The sequence below is a fragment of the Lissotriton helveticus genome, chromosome 1_2 (genome assembly GCF_964261635.1).
Source record: "Lissotriton helveticus chromosome 1_2, aLisHel1.1, whole genome shotgun sequence".
Lineage (NCBI taxonomy): Eukaryota > Metazoa > Chordata > Amphibia > Caudata > Salamandridae > Lissotriton > Lissotriton helveticus.
The window spans coordinates 316202318-316225091 of NC_136058.1; the positions used below are offsets into that span (position 1 = coordinate 316202318).

Below are 22774 nucleotides of genomic sequence, written 5' to 3' on the forward strand. Positions count from 1 at the left end.
ATATTATTTCTAATCATATGTCTGCTTATGTTAGCAAAGATACTGCATCTTAGAGCACATCATTAAAATAAATATTTTAACCTTTCTATGTCTCTTTTTTACTCCTGTTGTGGACTGGTATGAGAGAATAACGAAATAGTGTTCTTGCCTCCCACCATTCCTGAGTAAAACCTAAGTTGCATGTTCTGGGTTGTCTAATCATTGGTTCCTTTGCTATAGGGCGAAGAGCTAATGTGACACTAATGCTAGGTGGTTAGGGTTTCTAGGCACTGGGGTGAGTTTTTTGGTAAACCACAATTCACTGAGGTCCTGGGTCTCTGTGCACAGTTCTGTGTAGAAGCAGAATCCCTGCGACAACAACAAGTAACATTACACCTACAACAAGCCAGGACTATTGGCTTTGTCAATGGTTGTTAGTTGTATATGATAAATAAGCAACAGCTATGGCTTTTTTGTATATTATATTGAACATGCTTCAGTTCTGCAATGAATGGACTGTAAAAAGAACTATATCAAGGTTCTTTGAAGTTACACCAAGGGCACTGAACGGTGGCACTGATGCAGCGTTAAGATTTTTTTTCACCCTGGGGGTGAAGGCAGAAATGGAGAGCCGGACAGGGACCCATCTTAGCACCTACACCTGCTTTTAAGAACTACCAAAGCTGAGCACCAGCAAGACCAAGCCCACGTAAGACCCTGGCTTTATTGTACTGCCAGTTTTGTCCTCTCTTCAACATTTTGAAAAAGTTTGCAAATCATGGCCGTGGCGTAGTGGCAGATCAGTTAGCAATGCACCCAGTGGTCGGAGTGCATTATAAAAAGTATGGGAAATGTGATCCTCTGCGCAATCAGGGTAGGGTATGTGAGCGTGTGGGCATGGTCAAGGGTGTAGCTAAAAAACGAAATATTCTATACCTTTTTTCGAGCTTTCACCTTCAGGTAACTACATATAAAATAACGCACAGCCTAAATGAAAATGAAATGCAAGTTATGTTAACCAGTGGGAAATGCTCTATCGTACAGTATGAATTCTCTACTAGTTAATGCACTACATCTGAGAGCCACAGAGCTGAACCATGATCGGGCAGTAGAGAGATAGTGTCTTGGGTATGTTTAGTGCTATGAGGTCCAAGTCTGTAACAGAAAGTGCTGTGAACATAAAATCATTATTTTAAACTTGCATTACACACAGTATAAGAGAGGCTGCTCCAAAATCGGTTAAAAGGATTAAGATCAAAAAAGTGCTTCCAAAATATATATTTTGGTAATACCCAGATTGTACTAGTGCAATTGTGTTTCTTACAATGGTCTTTTAAAAGCACACAGTTCACAGCTTAGCTGCTAGCTCCCATACAAAACCACTCAAAAAGAATAAATCTGTGTCATCAGGAAGCTTTAAGTGATTCCATCGATGAAAGCCAATACCGTCTTCCATGCACCTTTACATTTGCACATTAACGAATTGCTCACATTTACATTTCTTTCAGAGAAGCAGGCACCCTGGTGGGAAGTCTTGTTTAGCTGTCTGCCCCTCCCTTGGTTTCACAGCACAGGAGACTCTCTCCCTTTCAATTCAGCTGAAGCATTTCAACCCTCAGAATTAACCGTACCGGGGCCTTTGTTTTTTCACACAAAGTAGACGGACTGTTTTTCTAAAATTAAAAAGTATGGGCAAGTCATGCCCCTGTGCCCCTCTTGCGTCAGTGATTGCACCGCTCACCAGGTTGTGAATCTAGAATTTCCAGAGCCATGCCAGAAATGAATGTCCTCTACATAAAATGAATTAATAATTTGTATATGTTTTTTGATTACTGTCTAATCATCTGCAACAAATTCATATACAAAGATATGCACTGTTGACACTGTGGGTTATAAAAGAAAAAAGATTTATTACGCAGTGGTTGGATGTATAAAAAATGTGTAAATATAATGCATTTTTGATTGTAGAAGACATCATCTTCTCTGTATGTTCTTTTTAAATTGCACAGGAATATAACTGTCTACACTTATAATAAAAAAAAAATAATAAAAAATACTTTTTGATACCCAACTCTGGAGGGTGAATATGCTGTTTAGGTCCATAATTATTTTCAACTTTCCTAATTAGTTTTGTTTACATTCGATTAATACACCCAGAGTTAGGAAATTGTGGCAGGGGTACCCCTATCTTTACAAACACTGTGAAGCTTCAGCCGGCCAGTCCGTGCCTTCCACCCTGGGACTACTGAAGAAGGGCTACTTGTCTGCAGAATGATGGGAGCATACACATGAGGGAGCTGGAGGTCAGACGCAGCATCATCATGCTTCCTGCAAGCTAGCAGACCCTTGGGGCTAGGTGCACCCAAACACCTGTATGGTCCGCTCCTCGTCGCCACTGTTTTGCTACACTATGCAGGAGGAAAGCTGGCAGCATAATTCCATCACCGGTCATGTCGATATTTGGAAAGCAGAAAGAGTGAGATTTAATAAATATAATCAGGGGATGTATTTCCGCAATGACTTGTAAAGAGTTTGGATCAATTTCAGGCAGGACATAGCTAAATAAAGCCTTTTTTGGCTTTAAACTTTGGGAGACTCCCGTCTAAATCTGGTAAACCCCATACCACTACTATGACTGCCAAAATAACCCTTTCTCGACTCTCTCCTACTCTACCCCTGCTTGCATCATCTGACACCTCTTCTACTATACCGATCCCCTAAAACAAACCTTTCTAAACTCTTTCCTCTGAGTCCTCCCCTCCAAAACTCCTTCTTACTCATCCAAAAGCCTCCTCCTATTGCTAACAAATCTTTTACTCCTTTATCCCTCACTATCCTTTTTTTTTTCTTTTTTTTTTTTTTGTTGGTTTCTGAAAACTTAAATTGAACTGACAAATGAGGATTTTTTTATTTCCTTGCCCCCCTCCCCCCCGGGAACCCCCCCTTACTTATTCTGGCTCGGTGTTGAGCCAATAACCACCCGCCAATAACCTGTCCTTCGCCCCTTTACCACCTTTCGTGAAAGCAAACAGTAGCCGTATTGAATTAAGTGAGTGTATATGGCATAAACTATCTTATTCCCTTTGTGTTTGTATATATATATATATCTTTTTTTCCCCCTTTTTATCTTCCCTTCCCCTTTATCCTCATTTTTAATTCCTCATCACCCCTAAATATTTTGGTTTTTCATTTTTAAATTTCTCTATTTAAGTTAATAACTTTTCCTGTTCATACTCAAATTCTTCCTTAATTTGTTTTGTGCGTCTGAGCTTGAGCATGGTCCCTGATAGATTCAAATAATTCATCCGCGTTATGAATGGAGCGAACATTGTGCATCTTGTTGTTATACATGATCCTAAGAAAAGCGGGGAATCTCATCTGGACCGTCGCGCCAAGTGACCTGAATTTGTCCATACGTTGCCCCAGCTCCCATTGCCTCTCCAGAGTAGTTTTTGAGAGATCTGATCGAATTTCAAATACGAAATCTGGTCCCTTTATGGAACCTGCTTTTAAAGCAAGGTTTAGGATTTTTTCTTTGAGGGCGTAAGTTAAGAAGTTAACTAGGACTTTCCTTGGCTTAGTCCTTGCAGGATACAAGCGAAAAGGGTCTCTATGTATACGCTGAATGTCTTTTTCCAGGTCCTCAATCGTTTCTTCCAAATTCAATGTATCTTTTATGAGGTGTACTATGAATTTCTTGAGGTCCCCTCCTTCTTTTCCCTCCGGTATCTTGAGGAGTCGGATGTTATTACGCCTAGAGTAGTTCTCTAACATTTCGATCTTTTCTTTCATATCATCCCCATCTCTTTGAAGAGTGTTAATTTTGGATCTAGCTTCTTCTAAATTTGTAGTCAGTTGGCCCACTGAGCTTTCCAGTGCCTCCGTTCTCTCACAGAGGCCTTCAAGTTTTTGTCCCAGCTCTTCACAAGTGTCTCTAATCACCGCTTGATTCGACTTAGATATTACGAAGTCCTGCCTTATTTCCTCTCTCATTTCTGAAATGGAGGAGACAATTGCTTCAAGTGCATTACCGATCTCTGGATCTAAGTTTTGAGGAGTAACCTTCTTATTCTTACCCAATTTAGTTTTTGTTAGGCCTTCCTTCTCTAATATATCCTTTGATTTTACACTTTCCTGATTCTCTACTGTATGGTCTGTGTGTAGCTCTATCAGGGTATTCTGACTGCCATCAGAAGGGGCTTCTAATTCTCCCCCCCCCCAGACAGAGTAAGATCAGTTAGGCCTAAACTCAAGGTCGCCTCCCCTTGCTGAATTTGTTCAACTTGTCCAGTCTGTTTAGCCTGCTGAGTTTTCAGAGCTTCTGCCATGTCTTGTGTAATCTGCAACACCTGTGGCAGCGCTTTAAAGTATGAGCGCAGTGATGGAGTTATGTCCCCAGGGGATTTGAGTTTCCTGCTCTTACTCTTACTTTTGGACTGTTAAGATATATTGTACCTATCTTTAACTGCCTCTGGTACTTTCTTTTTAGTTCCCGGGCTTTTTTTTTCATCTCCCTCTATGGTGCACTCTGGGAGCTGTAGTTCCTTCTCCAGCCCACACTCCTTACCCCTTCCTCTACCTTTTGTTTTGCTTCTAGTGACCCTTGTTTGTATCTCCGACACCTTTTTGTTATGGGCTTCACTGGGTGCCTCCCCAAATAAATTGAAAAGCTTACTTGGATTATAATGAAAAATCCCCCCTTGATTAGATAAACAAGCCTTCTCTGCTTTCCCGTTTTCTACTCCGTGGTCCACCTCTTAAACTTCTCCGGCTCCAGTGTGGATAAACACGTAGCTCCTGACGTTTCCTTCTTTGCACCCCTGCTTCTCCCGCCAGCTCCGGTTAATCCACCGGTTAAACCACCGATCGCCGTTGCCGTGTGAGTGCTCCTCGCTGCGGCCGCCCGGCCGCGTCTAATCTCCACGGCTGCCCGCCTCCAGTAGAAGGGAGAGTTAGGGGCGGAGATGTGCTGTGCAGGCGGTCGACGCATCCAGTGTTTCCCGTGTTGGGGGTCGGAAAAAGAAATAAAGTCGATGTTAGAGCTTTACTCAAAATAAAGATCTGCCGAAATGCGGTTTCCAGTTACGGCGTATCACTCATTAGGGCTGTGAAGGGTTCAGGTCTCGGCGAGCGAGCAAGCCGCGTCTAGCCTGCGGCCGCCATGTTTCCCCTCTGCTCACTATCCTTTTCAATTGAAATTAACAGACTAACTTGTTCACTTCTCAATTTCCATATTAAACTATACTAATATACTACCCAAATAACTGAATAACATATCCACTACTCAAATCACTTCATATTTTTTTTACTATACTAATTTTCAACAGTAATCCTTTATGCGTTCCGGAGTGGCGTGCTACTCGCCAGAAAAGCGAGTCAGCACCCATCAGGGGTAACAAGTGCTATATGAATGCAAATCTTTCTTCCCCTTTTATCCCTCCGCTACCCTTCTCACTCCAAGTAACTGACTAATATCCACCACTGAAATTACTTCATATTTCACCATAATAATTCACCACTAATCCTTTGTAGGCTTCCTGAATAGCGTGCGTCAACAAGCGCTATATAAATACAAACCTTTGTCCTCCTCTATCCTTCTGCTATCATTCCAAATCCAAATAACTGACTAACCTATTCACCACTTAAAATGTACTTGCATGTTTCACTATGCTAATTCAACACTAATCCTCTATGGGTCCCGGAAAAAGCGTTTTGACGCCTTGTCAGGGGTAGTAAGCGCTATATAAATGCAATTACAATACAATACAATACAATGCAATATATGAATCGCATCCAGACAGCATGTCTATGTTGGTCTCCGTGCCAGCCATAAGACATATCACATACCCAATTGGTCCATACCAGTACCAAGCTTTCTTATAATATGCTGAGCCTGGCTGGGTTGAGTTGTGTGTCTTGAAGCCTGACTGGTGACGTCGGGTGTCAGTGGGTCTGTATAAGACAGGGCACCTGATATGGTCTAATAGCATCATCTGATAAGAAGTTTATCGAGGGGCTGCAGGAATTGGTTAGTCGGTACAGTGTGGACACATTTCCTGTATTTTTCAAAGAAAGGCACCCCCAGAGTAATGTCTTAGGGTCCAATTATATTTCCAAGTACAATAACATTGAAGTATCATTCCACTATTGTCACACTCTGTAGCGCACAATCTGCTCCTGTACATAGATGTAAGGATGGCCGAGTGGTCTAAGGCGCTGCGTTCAGGTCGCAGTCTCCTCTGGAGGCGTGGGTTCGAATCCCACTTCTGACATGTATTTTGGGTAAAAGTATCTTTCTTGTTTTTAGTAAAACAAATGTTGCACTTACAAATACTGGAAAAGTAAAACAAGTACAGAACTTTTAATCACGATTGACAAAGCGATACAATGTTTTTGAACAAAAGTTGCTTTTCACGATGTTATGCGATATATTAAAAGCACGTGCAGTACGTCATTTGACTCCACCGAAAGAATACTTCACGCGAGATTTAGAATTGCCTTTCTTTAACTTTCACTTGCAGCTGCTTTTCTTTGCATTACATATTTGGCGCCATTCGTACTCTTCCTTCATAATCATTCCCCTAATCATCCACAAGATGGCGGTCGATCTTTAAAATACTTCACCGAAGGTCACTCTCACTGCATAGTCTGGACTCAGTCACAGCAGCTGATGTGTTTCTTGAACTGGAATGTGAAGCGGACAGATGGACGGACACACCTTAGATATGGTAAGCAGGGCACGGGGCCTAAATTAGCAGGGGACTAATTAGCATAGGTCACCCAAAAGACGTCACGTCGAGTGACTTCACAGGAAGTGACGTCACGCTCCAAGCATACCCAGCACTTTAAAGGGCATGAAACTGCTTACAGTCAACGCTTAGATTCGGTTATTGCTACATAGAATGCATGTATACAATGTATGTTTAATCTGTTAATATTCTGTAAATGCAAAGCAGGGATTTTTTTCAAGAACAGACAATCTGGTGTTCAAATAATGATAATGCTTGTATGTAACTATTTAATCATTTGAACTTTATGAAACAAGGAAGGCTTGGGTCATGTCGCCCAAAATGTTGCAAGTCTCCCGCAAGATGACCCCAATCTGGGAGCCTGGCTAAGCTGCACGAGTTGTATATTATTTGTGGAGCGCTCCCCAAGCGCCTGCGCACATCACAAACTGTTACGTCAAACAATCTATTCTTTGCACATTTACTTTTTTTCCCCCGCAGGCCTGGGATCATATCCGGCTAAACTCTTAGCAGTTCTTAGGATTTGGAAACCACACTGGCAGACACGCTTTCTACGTTATCCTGCCATTGTCTATGGGTGCATGGTCACATTTTTAAATTATAGTAAATCCCAGTGGAGAAGGTCACGCGGCTTTTAAACGCCCAATGGTTCCACGCGGAGAAAGAAGAAACCAGGATGAAGTGAGAGCGACTTAGTAGCCAGAACCGCAGGCCATCACACCCCTGTCCCAGTCGCCTCGTATGTACGCAGATGGGTCTGATTTTAAGTGCGTCCCTGGACCAGAAACAAGCATCCTGGGACCGGATTGCTCACTTTGCCACTGGATTCAAGCTAGCCTGGCTGATGAGGGGTGTTACCCCGAAACCGGTGCCAGGATGCATGTTTCCGGTCCAGTGAAGACCTGGCTTGGCAATTCGGTCTGAACTGTTCCCATGAGGCACAGGGTCAGACTGATTTGCATAACAATCGCAGATAATAAAGTATCTAGAGACAATCGAGATCACTAGATTAGACCAGGTGGATGCGCAAGCGTTAGATGAAGAAATAACGATAGAAGAAGTCAGTAAAGCAATTGGCCACCTGAAAACCGGGAAAACCCAGGGTACCAATGGTTTCCCCCCTGAACTTTTTAAACAGAATGCGACTCTGTTAAGTTCCCATCTCCTAAACCTGTTCCTGGAAGCACACACAGCAGGCAGCCTCCCGAGAGATCTCCGTGCAGCTACAATAGTGGTCATCCCAAGAAAGATAGACCCCCCACAAAAGTGTGCTAAATATAGGCCCATTTCACTCCTTAATATAGAAACGAAGATAATTGCGCATATACTTGCTGATAGGCTCACAACAGTAATATCCAGTGTTATCCATCATGACCAATCAGGGTTCATGCCAAAACGGTCCACAAGATTGAATTTAAGGCGCACACATAACTGGCTAGAAGTAGCAACAGCCAGGACAGACCCGCATTTCATATTATCATTGGATGCGGAAAAAGCATTCAACACCGTTCACTGGCCCTTTCTAATGGCAACATTGGCGAAATTCGTCTTTGGCCCTATTTTTATGCGATGGATTGCCACATTATACGAACAGCCAATAGCTCGGGTACGAGTAAATGGGGTACTCTCGGGGGACTTTCCGATAGAGCGCGGGATGAGGCAAGGATGCCCCCTTTCTCCCCTCCTCTTTGCCTTAGTACTGGAGCCCCTCGCATGCGCTGTTCGGATGAATCCAGGTATAATGGGCTTTCGACTTAAGGACATTGAGACTCAGGATGAATGCATATCTTTATATGCGGATGACATCCTTCTCTACGTTACGAACCCCAGACAGACGCTTCCACGAATATTTGCGTGTTTCGACTGCTACGGCAAACATGCTGGCTACAAAATAAACTGGGACAAATCATGTTTATATAATGCAAACTAGGGATGGAAGCCTCCCGAATGCACGGGACGCCTCCAAGTAAACAATATTGGCATACAATATTTAGGCATTTTTATAACTACAGACCGCAGAGAGACACTTAGCCGGAACCTGTATAGAATCCTGAGAGAATTTAAGACGGACATAGAAAGATGGAGTACGCTACCACTGACACTCTTAGGTAAAGCAGCATTATATAAGATGATAACGTTGCCAAAATTCCTTTACAACCTTCAGAACACATATTTTCCCATCCCGGATGAAGTCTTTAGTAAGATAGATGGTGCGTTGCGTACGGTTCTCTGGGATGGGAAACATCCTAGGGTGAAGCTTGCTACGCTCCAACGCAACCAGTAGAATGGCGGCATATCTCTACCTGATATAAGAGCCTATTACTATGCTACTCACCTCATAGTGGTAAACGACTGGGAACACATGCCCGGGGATCACCCTGCTTATGCGTTGGAGCGCAGATAATTCGAACTACACCCGCATACACACTATCTTTATGGTGGAAGGGAACGACAAAACTACTCACATCCACACAGGTGGTGCTTACTGCTTGGAAAAAAACTGATCAGTATATCAACTGGAACAATAGAATTACTAGAGAAACTCCTCTATGGGTAGGTGAGAGGCTCAAAGAGTTTGTACGACTGAGTGGTTTTAAAAAATGGGACCTCCTGGGTATTTCCCGAATCAAAGACATTTTAGACCGGAAGAAATTAGCCACATTCTCCGCCCTCTGGAGGGTCTATGATTTGCAACAGACACAGTTTTATAAATATTTGAGGCTGGCCCATGCATGGGAGGCGCAACGCATAGACACAGAAGCACTACCCGAATATACCCCACTAGAGGGAAGACTCCTCATGCGTGAATTGGCAGAAAAAGCAGTCTCTTGGACTTACCGTACTGTAATAAATAATAAACCAGACACACTTCAGAAACTAAGAGTAAAGTGGGAACGGGAGTTGGGAATTTTAGAAGACTTGGACTGGGAAAATGCGCTGATGCACCTGCGCAAAGGGGCCATCAAGACACAACTTAGACTAATTAAATTCGAATTCTTACACAGGACCTATTACGACAGGACAAGACTACACAAGATGGGAAGGGCAGAATCTCCCAATTGCATCAGATGCAACGAGGAAACTGGTAATTATTTCCACACGATATGGGAGTGCCGAAGAGTTCTGGTCTACTTGGACAATATAGTATTAGAGCTCGAGGCAGTGAGAGGCAAGAAGATACCCAGAGATCCCAAATTCATGCTGTTAGGCATAAGTGCAGAACTGGATCTCTCAAAACCACAATTGCTGTTAAACAATCTTGGCTTGGTAGTCGCCAAAAGAGATGTGGCTCGTAGCTGGGGGGTAAATCAGGAGCCCACAGTAGACGAATGGAAAAAGGGGATGGACATGTACATGTTAGGTGAAAAGACTACATATGTGGCTAAGGGGTGCCCCAAGAAATTCTGGAAAATGTGGACTCCCTGGATACAGTATTATGATCTCGAGATACAGGAATCTCAAATGATAGCTCAGTCCAAAGATACCTAGGGTGAGGGTGATGGGGTAGGGGTAAACTGAGAGATGAGGAAATGGGGATTGCCATGTTCATGCTTTTTGTTTTGATGTTCACCCTGTTGCTACCGATGTATAAGCAGAGCATTGAGACCCTGGTTCGCGTGTCTGAGGCTATCAAGTGTATTAATGCTGACTTATTGGAAACTGTTAATAATTTTTTTTTTTTTAAAAAAGACTGATTTGCATATGGCTGAGTCTGAACTGGGGAGGCGAAGTGAGCTAAAGAACAATGGTGTGTGAAAAAGGCAGGGACAATGTCGACCAAGAACCTTCAGTGTTTGCCCGGCGTTAGCCGCCTCTCATACCATTCAATATTACCAAACAAAGAGGCAGGCGCTGGAGACTGGAAGGCAGGAAACAGGAGTTTATTCCGACGGAGCAGAACACGTCAAATCAGACAACAGGGTATCTTCTCGAGGTGCTCTAACCGCATCTCTGAGGCCTGGCCTCTTATACACAGGTTTATGGCTTTATTACATACATTGCACCCGTAATGTTTCTTTGAAGGCCAGGAAAGACATCCTCGGAATCCCCGGTCCAGGCCAGTTCCCACACATATCTACAGTAGAGTTCCCACCCCAATCTCAGCATGTGGTGGTTATCGCGCAGCTGGACATTCCGCTGGGAACGGGAAAGTGGGTGATCAGTCGGATCTGAAGGTGTGAGGGTATTGATTAACCACCGCTCCTTTGATGTGAGGCGAGGTCCTACTGTAGGGGGCAATAAACTGCATCTGTCGGGCTAGGTGATGGCCTGGGATCAGGCCGGACAATCGGGCAGGGAGGAAGAGGTTATCAAAAGGGCCTGTTCCATGAATGAGATGAAAGAGCGAGGGGGTTCAGCACGGGATGTGGCTCGGAGACCGGGTCGCGTTAGAGGTGCGTTTATGGCCCGGGCAGGAGAGATCGGGGGCTATCAGAGCGCGGGGGAATGCTTGCGGGGCTGGGGAGTGAGGGGGAGAGACGCGCAGGCTATTGGCAGTGGGCAGAGAGGTCATGACACACAAAATGGCTGCCACCTACGTGCATGATGGGGCCTAAAAGGGACAAGATGGCGTGGCCACTGTTACGCGATTTTCACTCTACTGTCAACAGTGGCTGTGGTGCACATAAATGAACGCCGCTTATGTATACCTAATTTTAGTCATTTTCCACAGTCCCCAGTTTATATCATAAGTTAGTTCATTCCTGTTCATGTCATAGGTGAGGATGGACAAGCTGACATTAGTTATATAATTCGCTTTGGTAGCCCATATGCATTACAGGCAGATGGAAATAATTCTGCTATCAATGTAGACAGACTCGTACATAACCATGTGTAGTCAATGTGATGGGCGGGGAGACAGTGCATACAAAATTACATTAGCTGCGTCATACGTTAGACCTTGGAGGCGGGGACATTACTTTAGACGATGTAGGAGATTCGTTCGAATACAAACATGATGTCATACAAAAAAATGTTCTGGCAGAATAAGGGCTATTATCACTTGAGGTCTGGACTCCATGGGGGTCAAAACTAGACAGCATGTTCATGTGCATAACTGGTGTTCTACAATCATCAAGGTACAGAGTTAACGCCTTCTTAGTTATCCATGTACAGTTGAAAAGTGACCGATGTAAGGTTACCAAAGCTCAATTGGGCGATAATCAATAGAAAGTGGTTGGGAGAGGAATCCAACTTAATACAAGGGACAGTCAAGGGGTGGCAATGTTCAAAAAGGGTTCGTCTTCCCAGTGTCTTATTTACAGCGAGCCATCACTGGTAGGCTCTCATCGTTCTTCCTCTTTCGTTGGCACTGTTGAGCACCGGCGGTGGAGCTATGCGTCCAGCTCTACTTCAGATCTCGCGTTGCAGGGTGTGGCCATTCTTTGCTCTCGGACCACAGTCCTGTGTTTGTCCTGTTCCCTAACTAATCTATCATAGGTACCTTAGGTGGGGTACCCGCATTCTGTTCTTTCTTTGTGACAAACCCTATTCTATCTTTTGTGCTGTGTTTCTTCTCCAAGTCAAGTTCAAAAAACTCCATATGGAAAAAGGGGGTGATGGGGGCGTGCTTTGGGAGGCCGAGGGAAGAGAGGGTGGAGTGGGATCAGATCTGAGACGGACCAAGGAGGGCAGAAATTTCAAGCAAGTGGGCCCATCAATCGGGCACAATGGGCTGGGACTTTCGGCACGAGCTCATCAACATGCAGGGGCTTCTGGACAGCCCTTCTTTCCTTCACTTTCCACGTTGAGAATGGTGCCTTGTCCCGCAACTCTTTGCTCTGTGGCTCCACCTTGGTCGAGGTCATAGATATTCCCCGATCTGCAGCCAGGCTGTGCGTCACGTCCGGCCCCTCTCCTCCAACGACTGCACGTTATCTTTAAATGAGTACAAAAAAAAAACAAGTCTTAGAGAATTGGCAGGGGAAGACGTTTACACACTTTAATTTCTCTCCCAACCCCAAGTAGTTGGGGAAACGTTCATTGGTCACGATAGGGTGGATGCTTAGTAATCCTTACATCGGTGTATGCTGTTAACTCATGCATCATTGCTGTTGTGCAGGTCGGCAAGCATTTTTCTATTTTCAAACATCATGTCTGTCTGGTGTTTATTCCTGTTATATTTGAGAACGTGGCAAGAAGTTTGATATCTAAAAATTTACATGGTTTATCGAGTTCAAACCGGCTCCTCCAGTAGAGACTCGCGTTTGTCTAAAACAAATCCTGTTGAGCTATATGTTTCTTCAAGGTCTGCTAATTTATAAAAGTGTGAAGTGCTATTATCATGGGCTTACAGCTACAGTCTTTAAGATTTTCTGGGACGGCTGGTACAGAACTGGGACCATTCTGGAAAAACGGGGACGTTTCGAACATTCTTACTTTTATGCAATGGGCGGTGGAAATCCGAATGATGAGGGTGGTGTTACTAAAGCACTAAAACAAAAGCCACTGACATATAGTTCCCTTTTAAGGGTCAGTTTAGGGGACATCAGTCGTCTTACCTGTCCTTTCTTTCTCAGCCAATTAAGTTCCATCATTTTACAGAAAGGAGAGGTAGTAATATGGCAAAATACGATCGTTTTGTTTCTGTCAATTTGTTCAAACACTGTCGTGTCTAAAGCCAATTATACCTGTACCGGCGAGGTACAGTGTCGTCATTTATTGAAAAGGGAGCAAGGGAGCCCTCAGAGGGAGAGAGCGTCGTGCGCACCAAATAGGCTATTAGTACACGTACAACATAAAAAGAGAGAGAGAGAGAGAGAAACGTGTATAATAATAGACTATTCAGTGCACACACATATAGAACAGTACAGGTCGGTTTCACGTATAAAACACAAGCTGAGGGAAAACATAAATTCATAGTTTACGTACACACAAATACCAGATAGGGTGCGACAGTACATACATCAAGTACGAAAACCTAAGACAAAACACAGAGCTTTTTTGGGCAAAAGGACCTTTTCATGCGTGTTGCGTATTTTCAGTACTCCAATTAATTCATTTGGGGGTCGAGCTCTTTGTTCTCCTTCCTTCCTAATAGTAGACAATTTATGTTGGTAACCTCGTTTCAAAAAAATACTTTACTCCTTTTAATTGGTCGGACACTAGTCCAGTCGCGCTTATACTCACGGTGGGGTCTTCCAACATCTAGCAAATGATGATGATAATGGGACAATTCCGATTTTTCTATGAGGATGGAAGAAAAAGAGGTAAATCTAAAACATGACAACATCCCAAATTTCTGGGCTGAGGGGGATTTTGGATGAACCCCGACCCGGGGTACTCTTAGCTTTTCTTATTTAGTCAGCACATAAGTTGACTCACTGGTGCGCGTCATTTTGGATATATATATTTGGGATATTGGTTGGGGTCGGGTTCGTTGTACTGCAATAACCCTTCAAGTTTCTGGTGTAGGCCACTCTCCAATTTACTAACTCCAGAGAGAGAGTCGTCTCTAATTAGAGAATGTGCTATAATTTTATTCGTCTTTCGCATGCAGGTACCATGTTCGGGCTTAATTTTCCTATCCCATTAACCGTTCGATCAACACCTCAGTCATACAAAAAGCATTCTTTCGTCAACCCAGACGTGCGCCACACATAAGCATTCATACGACACAAATCAGGGCCCATGCGAACATTCATACTATACAAAAAAAATTCTTTTCTGCGTGGAACACGGTGCATTCTGGGTCTTATCCATACTTCAGCTGAAATTCTGATATTAACCTGCAGAGAAAGAAAAGAGGGGAGGGGGGGCAGCGTTCAAAGCACATCAGCGCGCATAACCACGAAAATGTTTTTACCTACCACGTACCTGACTTATCTTCTTTGGGATGCAGTACCTTGCATCTCGGCATTGAAGCCCAGAGGAACTGGTCTACTGTCCTATTCATAGAGATATCTAAATATCAGGATCCTTACCTATTGCTTATGCTGCAGGAATGTAAAATATGACAGATCCTGACTATTCTTTTCGCGTTATTTCTGTGTACCATGTCTTTCTGATTTTTCATAACCAAAATTGCTTCATTTTACTTGCCCTTTATTTATTTGAGAATAGTAGCCTTTATTCGAGAACCTACCAATCTAAGTGACTGTTATGAGGCTAGTTCCACATATTTAAAAAGACTTTATTTCTGAAGATGTCAGCATTCAAATACGGGCCTCCAACCATGTAGGCCGGTCACGGAGCAGACGGGAAACGCATGAGGTAAGGAGACATTACACTGTAGTATAGAAGTAAGTAAAGGACGAGCCATTTAATTGAAAAACTAAACGCGACTAACGGTTGCAGGACCAGTGAAGGTTTATTTTATAGTTGGAAGTATAACAGGATCAGTTACGATAAAATCGTCCATACGTACACCATGGGCGAGTATCATCAGTAACATTACTTCGAAGCTATAATAATACAATAATCAAAAATGACAAAAAAACACATCAACAGTACCCTTCCCCGCCCGCCGTGTGCACAAAGACCGCATACATATCCCATAACATCAAGGTTTAAGCAACTAGAACGTCATAAGGAGTTGCAAGCCCCGCCTATACTGGCACCATTTTGGTCGAGGCCGGGCGGGTCCAGAGTATAGTCCAAATGCCTCCAATAACAAGTGGTCGGACCAGAACCCCTTTCGGCAGTTCAAAAAATTCCATTAACGCCAGCAGAAAGGGCAGGCGGCATGAACTGCGATTTAAAGGTGAGGAAGGCAAAATCTTCCCTACCGGGTCACACTGAGGTCCCACCGGAGCTGATCGAGTTTGCAGTCTACAGCGTCTCTTAGTAATTCGGACAAAAGCTGGCGTCAGCATGAGAGCACCACCATCTTGTGGCAACGTTGTGGCCACTCCAGAGAGCGGGACAGCAGGCGTGTCCCTCCACCGATGCGCTGAATCAGCCTTTCCTACGGCACCAGATGTGGATAAGGCGGCGGTCACCCGGGGCAGCGGCATATCCATGGGGAGGATAGTCGAGCAACAGTGGCGGTTGCCCCCACCGGAAGCCCGCGGGAGTCGAGGGCCAATGAGCTGGCCGTCATCTTGTGAGTCCCGCAGCAGCCGCCCTTCACCACGGCCACCGGAGCGGGTCTCCTGGCCAGTCCACCGCGGGGGCTCGTCGAGTGGAACGCTAATGGCAATCTTAGTGTTGGAGAGGAACCTCTACCTGGAGGGGGAGGGGGGCCGTCCGCGCCGCCTCTCCATGGGCGCCCCACGCCATCTCCTGGCGTAGATATACAAAATGGCCGGACCCACGACCCTGAGTTTAAGAGTCTCATGCTCGATCGATTGAGCTAGCCGGGCCAGGCAACAGAAGAGGGTGCGGGGGGGTGAGGAGAGCCATCAGCAAGGCATCCCCCGCACACAACTTGCTGGACACCACCTCTGGACGTCCTGGGGACGGGCCTCGGCGCGTGGTGTCGCCTCCGGGCTATTCGCACAACGGTCCTCCACCCCAGGCCGCCACCGATGCTACCTCGCCGGCTGATGGCTTTTGTAGACTTTCTAAAGCCCAAACCCTACTAAAAAGTAGCCCAAAGTAGCCCAACATTGCTACTTTTAAGGAAAGGGGGGACAGGAACAGCGTCAAGCAGACGGCGAATGCATTGGGATTGATGTTGCAGCCGGCTGCCATGTAAATAGTTGTATAATAAAACGTTTTAACATATTACTTTGCTGGAGTGTTGTATATATTTATAATATTTGCATAGGGTTTGTCGTCATTTGGGCGGGGTGGGCGGCGGAGCCGAGCTGTCTTGCAGCCATCATGGCATCGAGCTCGGTTCCTCTCACTAGTTTCATATTTCTCATGAGGGGTTGTTCCTAATGTTTCTATTTCAGCGAGGTCAAAAAGAGATCCCATCAGTGGCCTACTGATTTTGCTCGATTCCTTTTGTTTTTCCTAACGATTTTTATGTTATAGTTTGCTAGCACGATACAGCGGCTAATCCGCATTTTTATATATATATGTCCTTTTTATTAGGGGTGTCCTCCGGTGGAGCCGGATGATCTACCTCTAATAAACGGTCCGGGCTGAACCAACTACCAACAAACGGAGCAAAGATAGGCATGACGGGTTACAAAGGGGACAAAAGTCTGCACTACCTATCCTTCACTATCCGCAAAGACTAAACAGAGTATTGCGACTCTGTGCTTATTTGTGAATAGAGAATAACCCAAAGAGAACCAATTCCGAATAATCAATGTTCGGATAAACAATCAATCAAATGAGGGATAAAAATAGGCACGACGGATTACAACGGGGGCAAAAGCCTGCGTTACCTATCCTTCACTATCTGCAAAGACTAAACAGAGTATTGCGACTCTGTGCTTGTTTGCAAATAGAGAATGATCCAAAGAGAACCAATTCCAAAACAGTAAATGCTTGGATAACAATCAATCAAATGGAGAGGGAAGCAGGCACGACGGATTACAACGGGGGCAAAGGCCTGCGTTACCTACCCTTCACTATCTGCAAAGAGAGAATACTCCTATTCTTCCCTGTTTGCAGACAGAGAATCTCTCAGAAACAATCAAATGAGTAATACTAGTATTTTCAAACAATCAATTCGCAATTCGTCGTGTTACACGACCTTACCCGGACCGCATGGACAGTTTCTCGTCTTCCGCTTCCAGCGCCTGATCGTCCTCTATTCTCCGTAATTGCTGTGGCACTCCTGATGGTTCCCAGTCAGGACCGTAGATCACTCGAGAGAGGTCTGCTCAGAACCGGTGAAGTTTGGATGATCGGCTGCCAGACGAGGGTCTATCGGGCAGGTGCACTTCCCGATCGTTGCAGTCGTTTACTCTGTCGTTGGGACCTCTCCCACTGGATCCACGTGTCACTGATGGGCCCCACGTTTGGGACGCCAATTGTGAAGAAGGCAGGGACAATGTCGACCAAGAACCTTCAGTGTTTGCCCGGCGTTAGCCGCCTCTCATACCATTCAATATTACCAAACAAAGAGGCAGGCGCTGGAGACTGGAAGGCAGGAAACAGGAGTTTATTCCGACGGAGCAGAACACGTCAAATCAGACAACAGGGTATCTTCTCGAGGTGCTCTAACCGCATCTCTGAGGCCTGGCCTCTTATACACAGGTTTATGGCTTTATTACATACATTGCACCCGTAATGTTTCTTTGAAGGCCAGGAAAGACATCCTCGGAATCCCCGGTCCAGGCCAGTTCCCACACGTATCTACAGTAGAGTTCCCACCCCGATCTCAGCATGTGGTGGTTATCGCGCAGCTGGACATTCCGCTGGGAACGGGAAAGTGGGTGATCAGTCGGATCTGAAGGTGTGAGGGTATTGATTAACCACCGCTCCTTTGATGTGAGGCGAGGTCCTACTGTAGGGGGCAATAAACTGCATCTGTCGGGCTAGGTGATGGCCTGGGATCAGGCCGGACAATCGGGCAGGGAGGAAGAGGTTATCAAAAGGGCCTGTTCCATGAATGAGATGAAAGAGCGAGGGGGTTCAGCACGGGATGTGGCTCGGAGACCGGGTCGCGTTAGAGGTGCGTTTATGGCCCGGGCAGGAGAGATCGGGGGCTATCAGAGCGCGGGGGAATGCTTGCGGGGCTGGGGAGTGAGGGGGAGAGACGCGCAGGCTATTGGCAGTGGGCAGAGAGGTCATGACACACAAAATGGCTGCCACCTACGTGCATGATGGGGCCTAAAAGGGACAAGATGGCGTGGCCACTGTTACGCGATTTTCACTCTACTGTCAACAGTGGCTGTGGTGCACATAAATGAACGCCGCTTATGTATACCTAATTTTAGTCATTTTCCACAGGTGGATTCAACCCAGATCTGACTCGGGGTGAGTGTCTGAAATGTTTGAGCACTCCGTCCATCATCTCCTTGTTTTTGCTGTGTTCGCCCTAAGTTGGCAGGGTATGCCCAGATATGGGTCCCTTGCTCACTTTGCCACTGGATTCAAGTTAGCCTGGCTTTTGAGGGGTGTTACCCTGAAACCGGTCCTAGAATTCTTGTTTCTGGTCCAGTGAAGTCCTGGCTTGGCAGTTCGGTCTGGACTGTTCTCATGAGGCAAAGGATGGAGACTGATTTGCATATGTCTGAGTCTGAACTGTGGTGGCAAAGTGAGCTAAAGAACGATGATGAATTCAACCCAAATCTGTGACTGGGGGTTAGTGTCTGAAAATTTTCATACACTCACTCCGTCCCTCACCTCCTTGTGTTTGCTTTGAGAGACTCTTTTGCCAGCACAGAAGGTGTATAATTCACAGTGCATTAGCACAGCTACCTGTGGCGCTCGTACTTGGGGACACTGCAGGCTGAGGAAAACCAGGTTTTCCGTCGGATGTTAACCCTGCCTCACACTACCTCTAGTTATGTCATCCATTCTGAATTAAAACAGAGTTTTATCTCTAATAAGGTCCTATTGGTGCCTCTTTTATTATAAGTTAGCCGGTGGACGAACCCTGCTGTAATGCTATACAGGGAAATCATTCTTGATTGTCTCAACTTGGATAAGGTCTTTAATATCCCATGGCTGAGATATTTTTGTGACACTTTTGCAAATCTGGGGCTTTCTTCTTTCAATACTGAACCTAGCAGTCCATCACCGGACATGTCAATATTTGGAAAGAAGAAAGAGTGAGATTTCATAAATATAATCAGGAGATGTATTTTCACAATGACTTGTATAGAGGTGGGAACAATTTCAGGCAGGACACATCTAAATAAAGCCTTTTTAGGCTTTAAACATTGGGAGACTCCCGTCTAAATCTGGCATTTTTTTTCACTATAGATATGTACCTATCTTTGTGTATTACTTTGTATAACCATGTAAAATAATTATGTTGTTGAGAGAAAAAGAAATAATAAATAAATAAAAATCATCTTTGGTCTACATGTACATACTTCCATGTGCATCTATGTACCTTCCATGTACTTGGATCTGTGTGTCTGTTACTTTTCTCCTGAAAAAGCATATCCAATGCACTACCCTATTTCTCATCCTTTGCCTCTATCAATATCTTTAATCTACATATACGTACCTCCTTTATGTATCTATATACTTTCAATGTAATTATGAATCTATATCTTTATCACTTTCTTCTAATTTAGCATTTCCAATGCACTACCCTATTTTTCAGCCTATACTTCACTCAATATATCTTCTAGCCCAACCTTCTGACTCATCTCAAACTTCTTCTACTACTCCTTCCATTGCACTACCCTAGCTCTCATCCTATACATCTATCGATATATCCTCTACATCCACTCTCTCATTTATCCCAAACCCCATACCACTACTATGACTGCCAAAATAACCCTTTCTAGACTCTCTCCTACTCTACCCCTGCTTGCATCATCTGACACCTCTTTTACTATACCGATCCCCTAAAACAAACCTTTCTAAACTCATTCCTCTGAGTCCTCCCCTCCAAAACTCCTTCTTACTCATCCAAAAGCCTCCTCCTATTGCTAAAAAAATATAAAAAAATCTTTCACTCCTTTATCCCTCCACTATCCTTTTCAATTGAAATTAACAGACTAACTTGTTCACTTCTCAATTTCCATATTAAACTATACTAATATCCTACCCAAATAACTGAATAACATATCCACTACTCAAATTACTTCATATTTTTTTTACTATACTAATTTTCAACAGTAATCCTTTATGCGTTCCGGAGTGGCGTGCTACTCGCCAGAAAAGCTAGTCAGCACCCATCAGGGGTAACAAGTGCTATATGAATGCAAATCTTTCTTCCCCTTTCATCCCTCCGCTATCCTTCTCACTCCAAGTAACTGACTAATATCCACCACTGAAATTACTTCATATTTCACCATATTAATTCACCACAAATCCTTTGTAGGCTTCCTGAATAGCGTGCGTCAACAAGCGCTATATAAATACAAACCGTTGTCCTCCTCTATCCTTCTGCTATCATTCCAAATCCAAATAGCTGACTAACCTATCCACCACTTAAAATGTACTTGCATGTTTCACTATACAAATTCAACACTAATCCTCTATGGGTCCCGGAAAAAGCGTTTTGACGCCTTGTCAGGGGTAGTAAGTGCTATATAAATGCAATTACAATACAATACAATACAATGCAATATATGAATCGCATCCAGACAGCATGTCTATGTTGGTCTCCGTGCCAGCCATAAGACATATCACATACCCACTTGGTCCATACCAGTACCAAGCTTTCTTATAACATACTGAGCCTGGCTGGGTTGAGTTGTGTGTCTTGAAGCCTGACTGGTGACGTCAGGTGTCAGTGGGTCTGTATAAGATAGGGCACCTGATATGATCTAATAGCATCATCTGATAAGCAGTTCATCGAGGGGCTGCAGGAAGTGGTTAGTCGGTACAGTGTGGACATTTCTTGTATTTCTCAAAGAAAGGCACCCCCAGAGTAATGTCTTAGGGTCCAATTATATTTCCAAGTACTATAACATTGAAGTATCATTCCACTATTGTTATACCCTGTAGTGCACACTCTACTCAACTACTTAGATGTCAGGATAGCCGAGTGGTCTAAGGCGCTGCGTTCAGGTCGCAGTCTCCTCTGGAGGCGTGGGTTCGAATCCCACTGCTGACATGTGTTTTGGGAAAAGTATCTTTCTTGTTTTTAGTAAAACAAATATTGCACTTACAAATACTGGAAAAGTAAAACAAGTACAGAACTTTTAATCACGATTGACAAAGCGATACAATGTTTTTGAACAAAAGTTGCTTTTCACGATGTTATGCGATATATTAAAAGCACGTGCGGTGCAGTACGTCATTTGACTCCACCGAAAGAATACTTCACGCGAGATTTAGAATTGCCTTTCTTTAACTTTCACTTGCAGCTGCTTTTCTTTGCATTACATATTTGGCGCCATTCGTACTCTTCCTTCATAATCATTCCCCTGATCATCCACAAGATGGCGGTCGATCTTTAAAATACTTCACCGAAGGTCACTCTCACTGCATAGTCTGGACTCAGTCACAGCAGCTGATGTGTTTCTTGAACTGGAATGTGAAGCGGACAGATGGACGGACACACCTTAGATATGGTAAGCAGGGCACGGGGCCTAAATTAGCAGGGGACTAATTAGCATAGGTCACCCAAAAAGACGTCACGTCGAGTGACTTCACAGGAAGTGACGTCACGCTCCTAGCATTCCCAGCACTTTAAAGGGCATGAAACTGCTTACAGTCAACGCTGAAATTCGGTTATTGCTAAATAGAATGCATGTATACAATATATGTTTAATATGTTAATATTCTGTAAATGAAAAGCAGTATTGTTTTTTAGAAATACACAATCTGGTGTTCAAATAATAATAATGCTTGCATGTAACTATTTAATCATTTGAACTTTATGAACAAGGAAGGCCTGGGTCAAGTCGCCCAAAATGTTGCCAATCTCCCGTAAAATGACCCCAATCTGGGAGCCTGGCTAAGCTGCACGAGTTGTATATTATTTGTGGAGCGCTCCCCAGGCGCCTGCGCACATCACAAACTGTTACGTCAAACAATCTATTCTTTGCACATTTACTTTTTTTCCCCCCGCAGGCCTGGGATCATATCCGGCTAAACTCTTAGCAGTTCTTAGGATTTGGAAACCACACTGGCAGACACGCTTTCTACGTTATCCTGCCATTGTCTATGGGTGCATGGTCAATCAATCAATCAATCAATCAATGACACTTATAGAGCGCGCTACATACCCGTAGGGTCTCAAGGCGCTTAGGGGAGGGGGGGGTGCCGCTACTGCTCGAACAGCCAGGTCTTCAGCTTCTTCCTGAAGGAGAGGTGGTCTTGGGTCAGGCGCAGGTCGGTCGGGAGGGAGTTCCAGGTCTTGGCGGCCAGGTAGGAGAAGGACCTTCCTCCTGTAGTTGCTCTTCGGATGCGGGGGACGGCGGCGAGGGCGTGGTTGGCTGAGCGGAGGTGGCGTTTGGGAGCGTAGAAGTTGATCCGGCTGTTGAGGTAGCCCGGGCCTTGGTCGTGTAGGGCTTTGTGTGCGTGGGTGAGGAGGCGGAAGGTGATTCTTTTGTTGACGGGGAGCCAGTGAA

General features: G+C 44.6%; 2 non-coding genes across 2 annotated transcripts; both read left to right on the plus strand.

Moving 5' to 3' along the window:
• Nucleotides 1-6168: 6168 nt before the first annotated feature.
• TRNAL-CAG (transfer RNA leucine (anticodon CAG)) lies at nucleotides 6169-6251 on the plus strand. Its single transcript has one exon. It is a non-coding gene; the product is annotated as a tRNA-Leu (tRNA).
• Nucleotides 6252-21229: 14978 nt separating this feature from the next.
• TRNAL-CAG (transfer RNA leucine (anticodon CAG)) lies at nucleotides 21230-21312 on the plus strand. The gene has a single exon. It is a non-coding gene; the product is annotated as a tRNA-Leu (tRNA).
• The last annotated feature ends 1462 nt before the right edge of the window (nucleotides 21313-22774 follow it).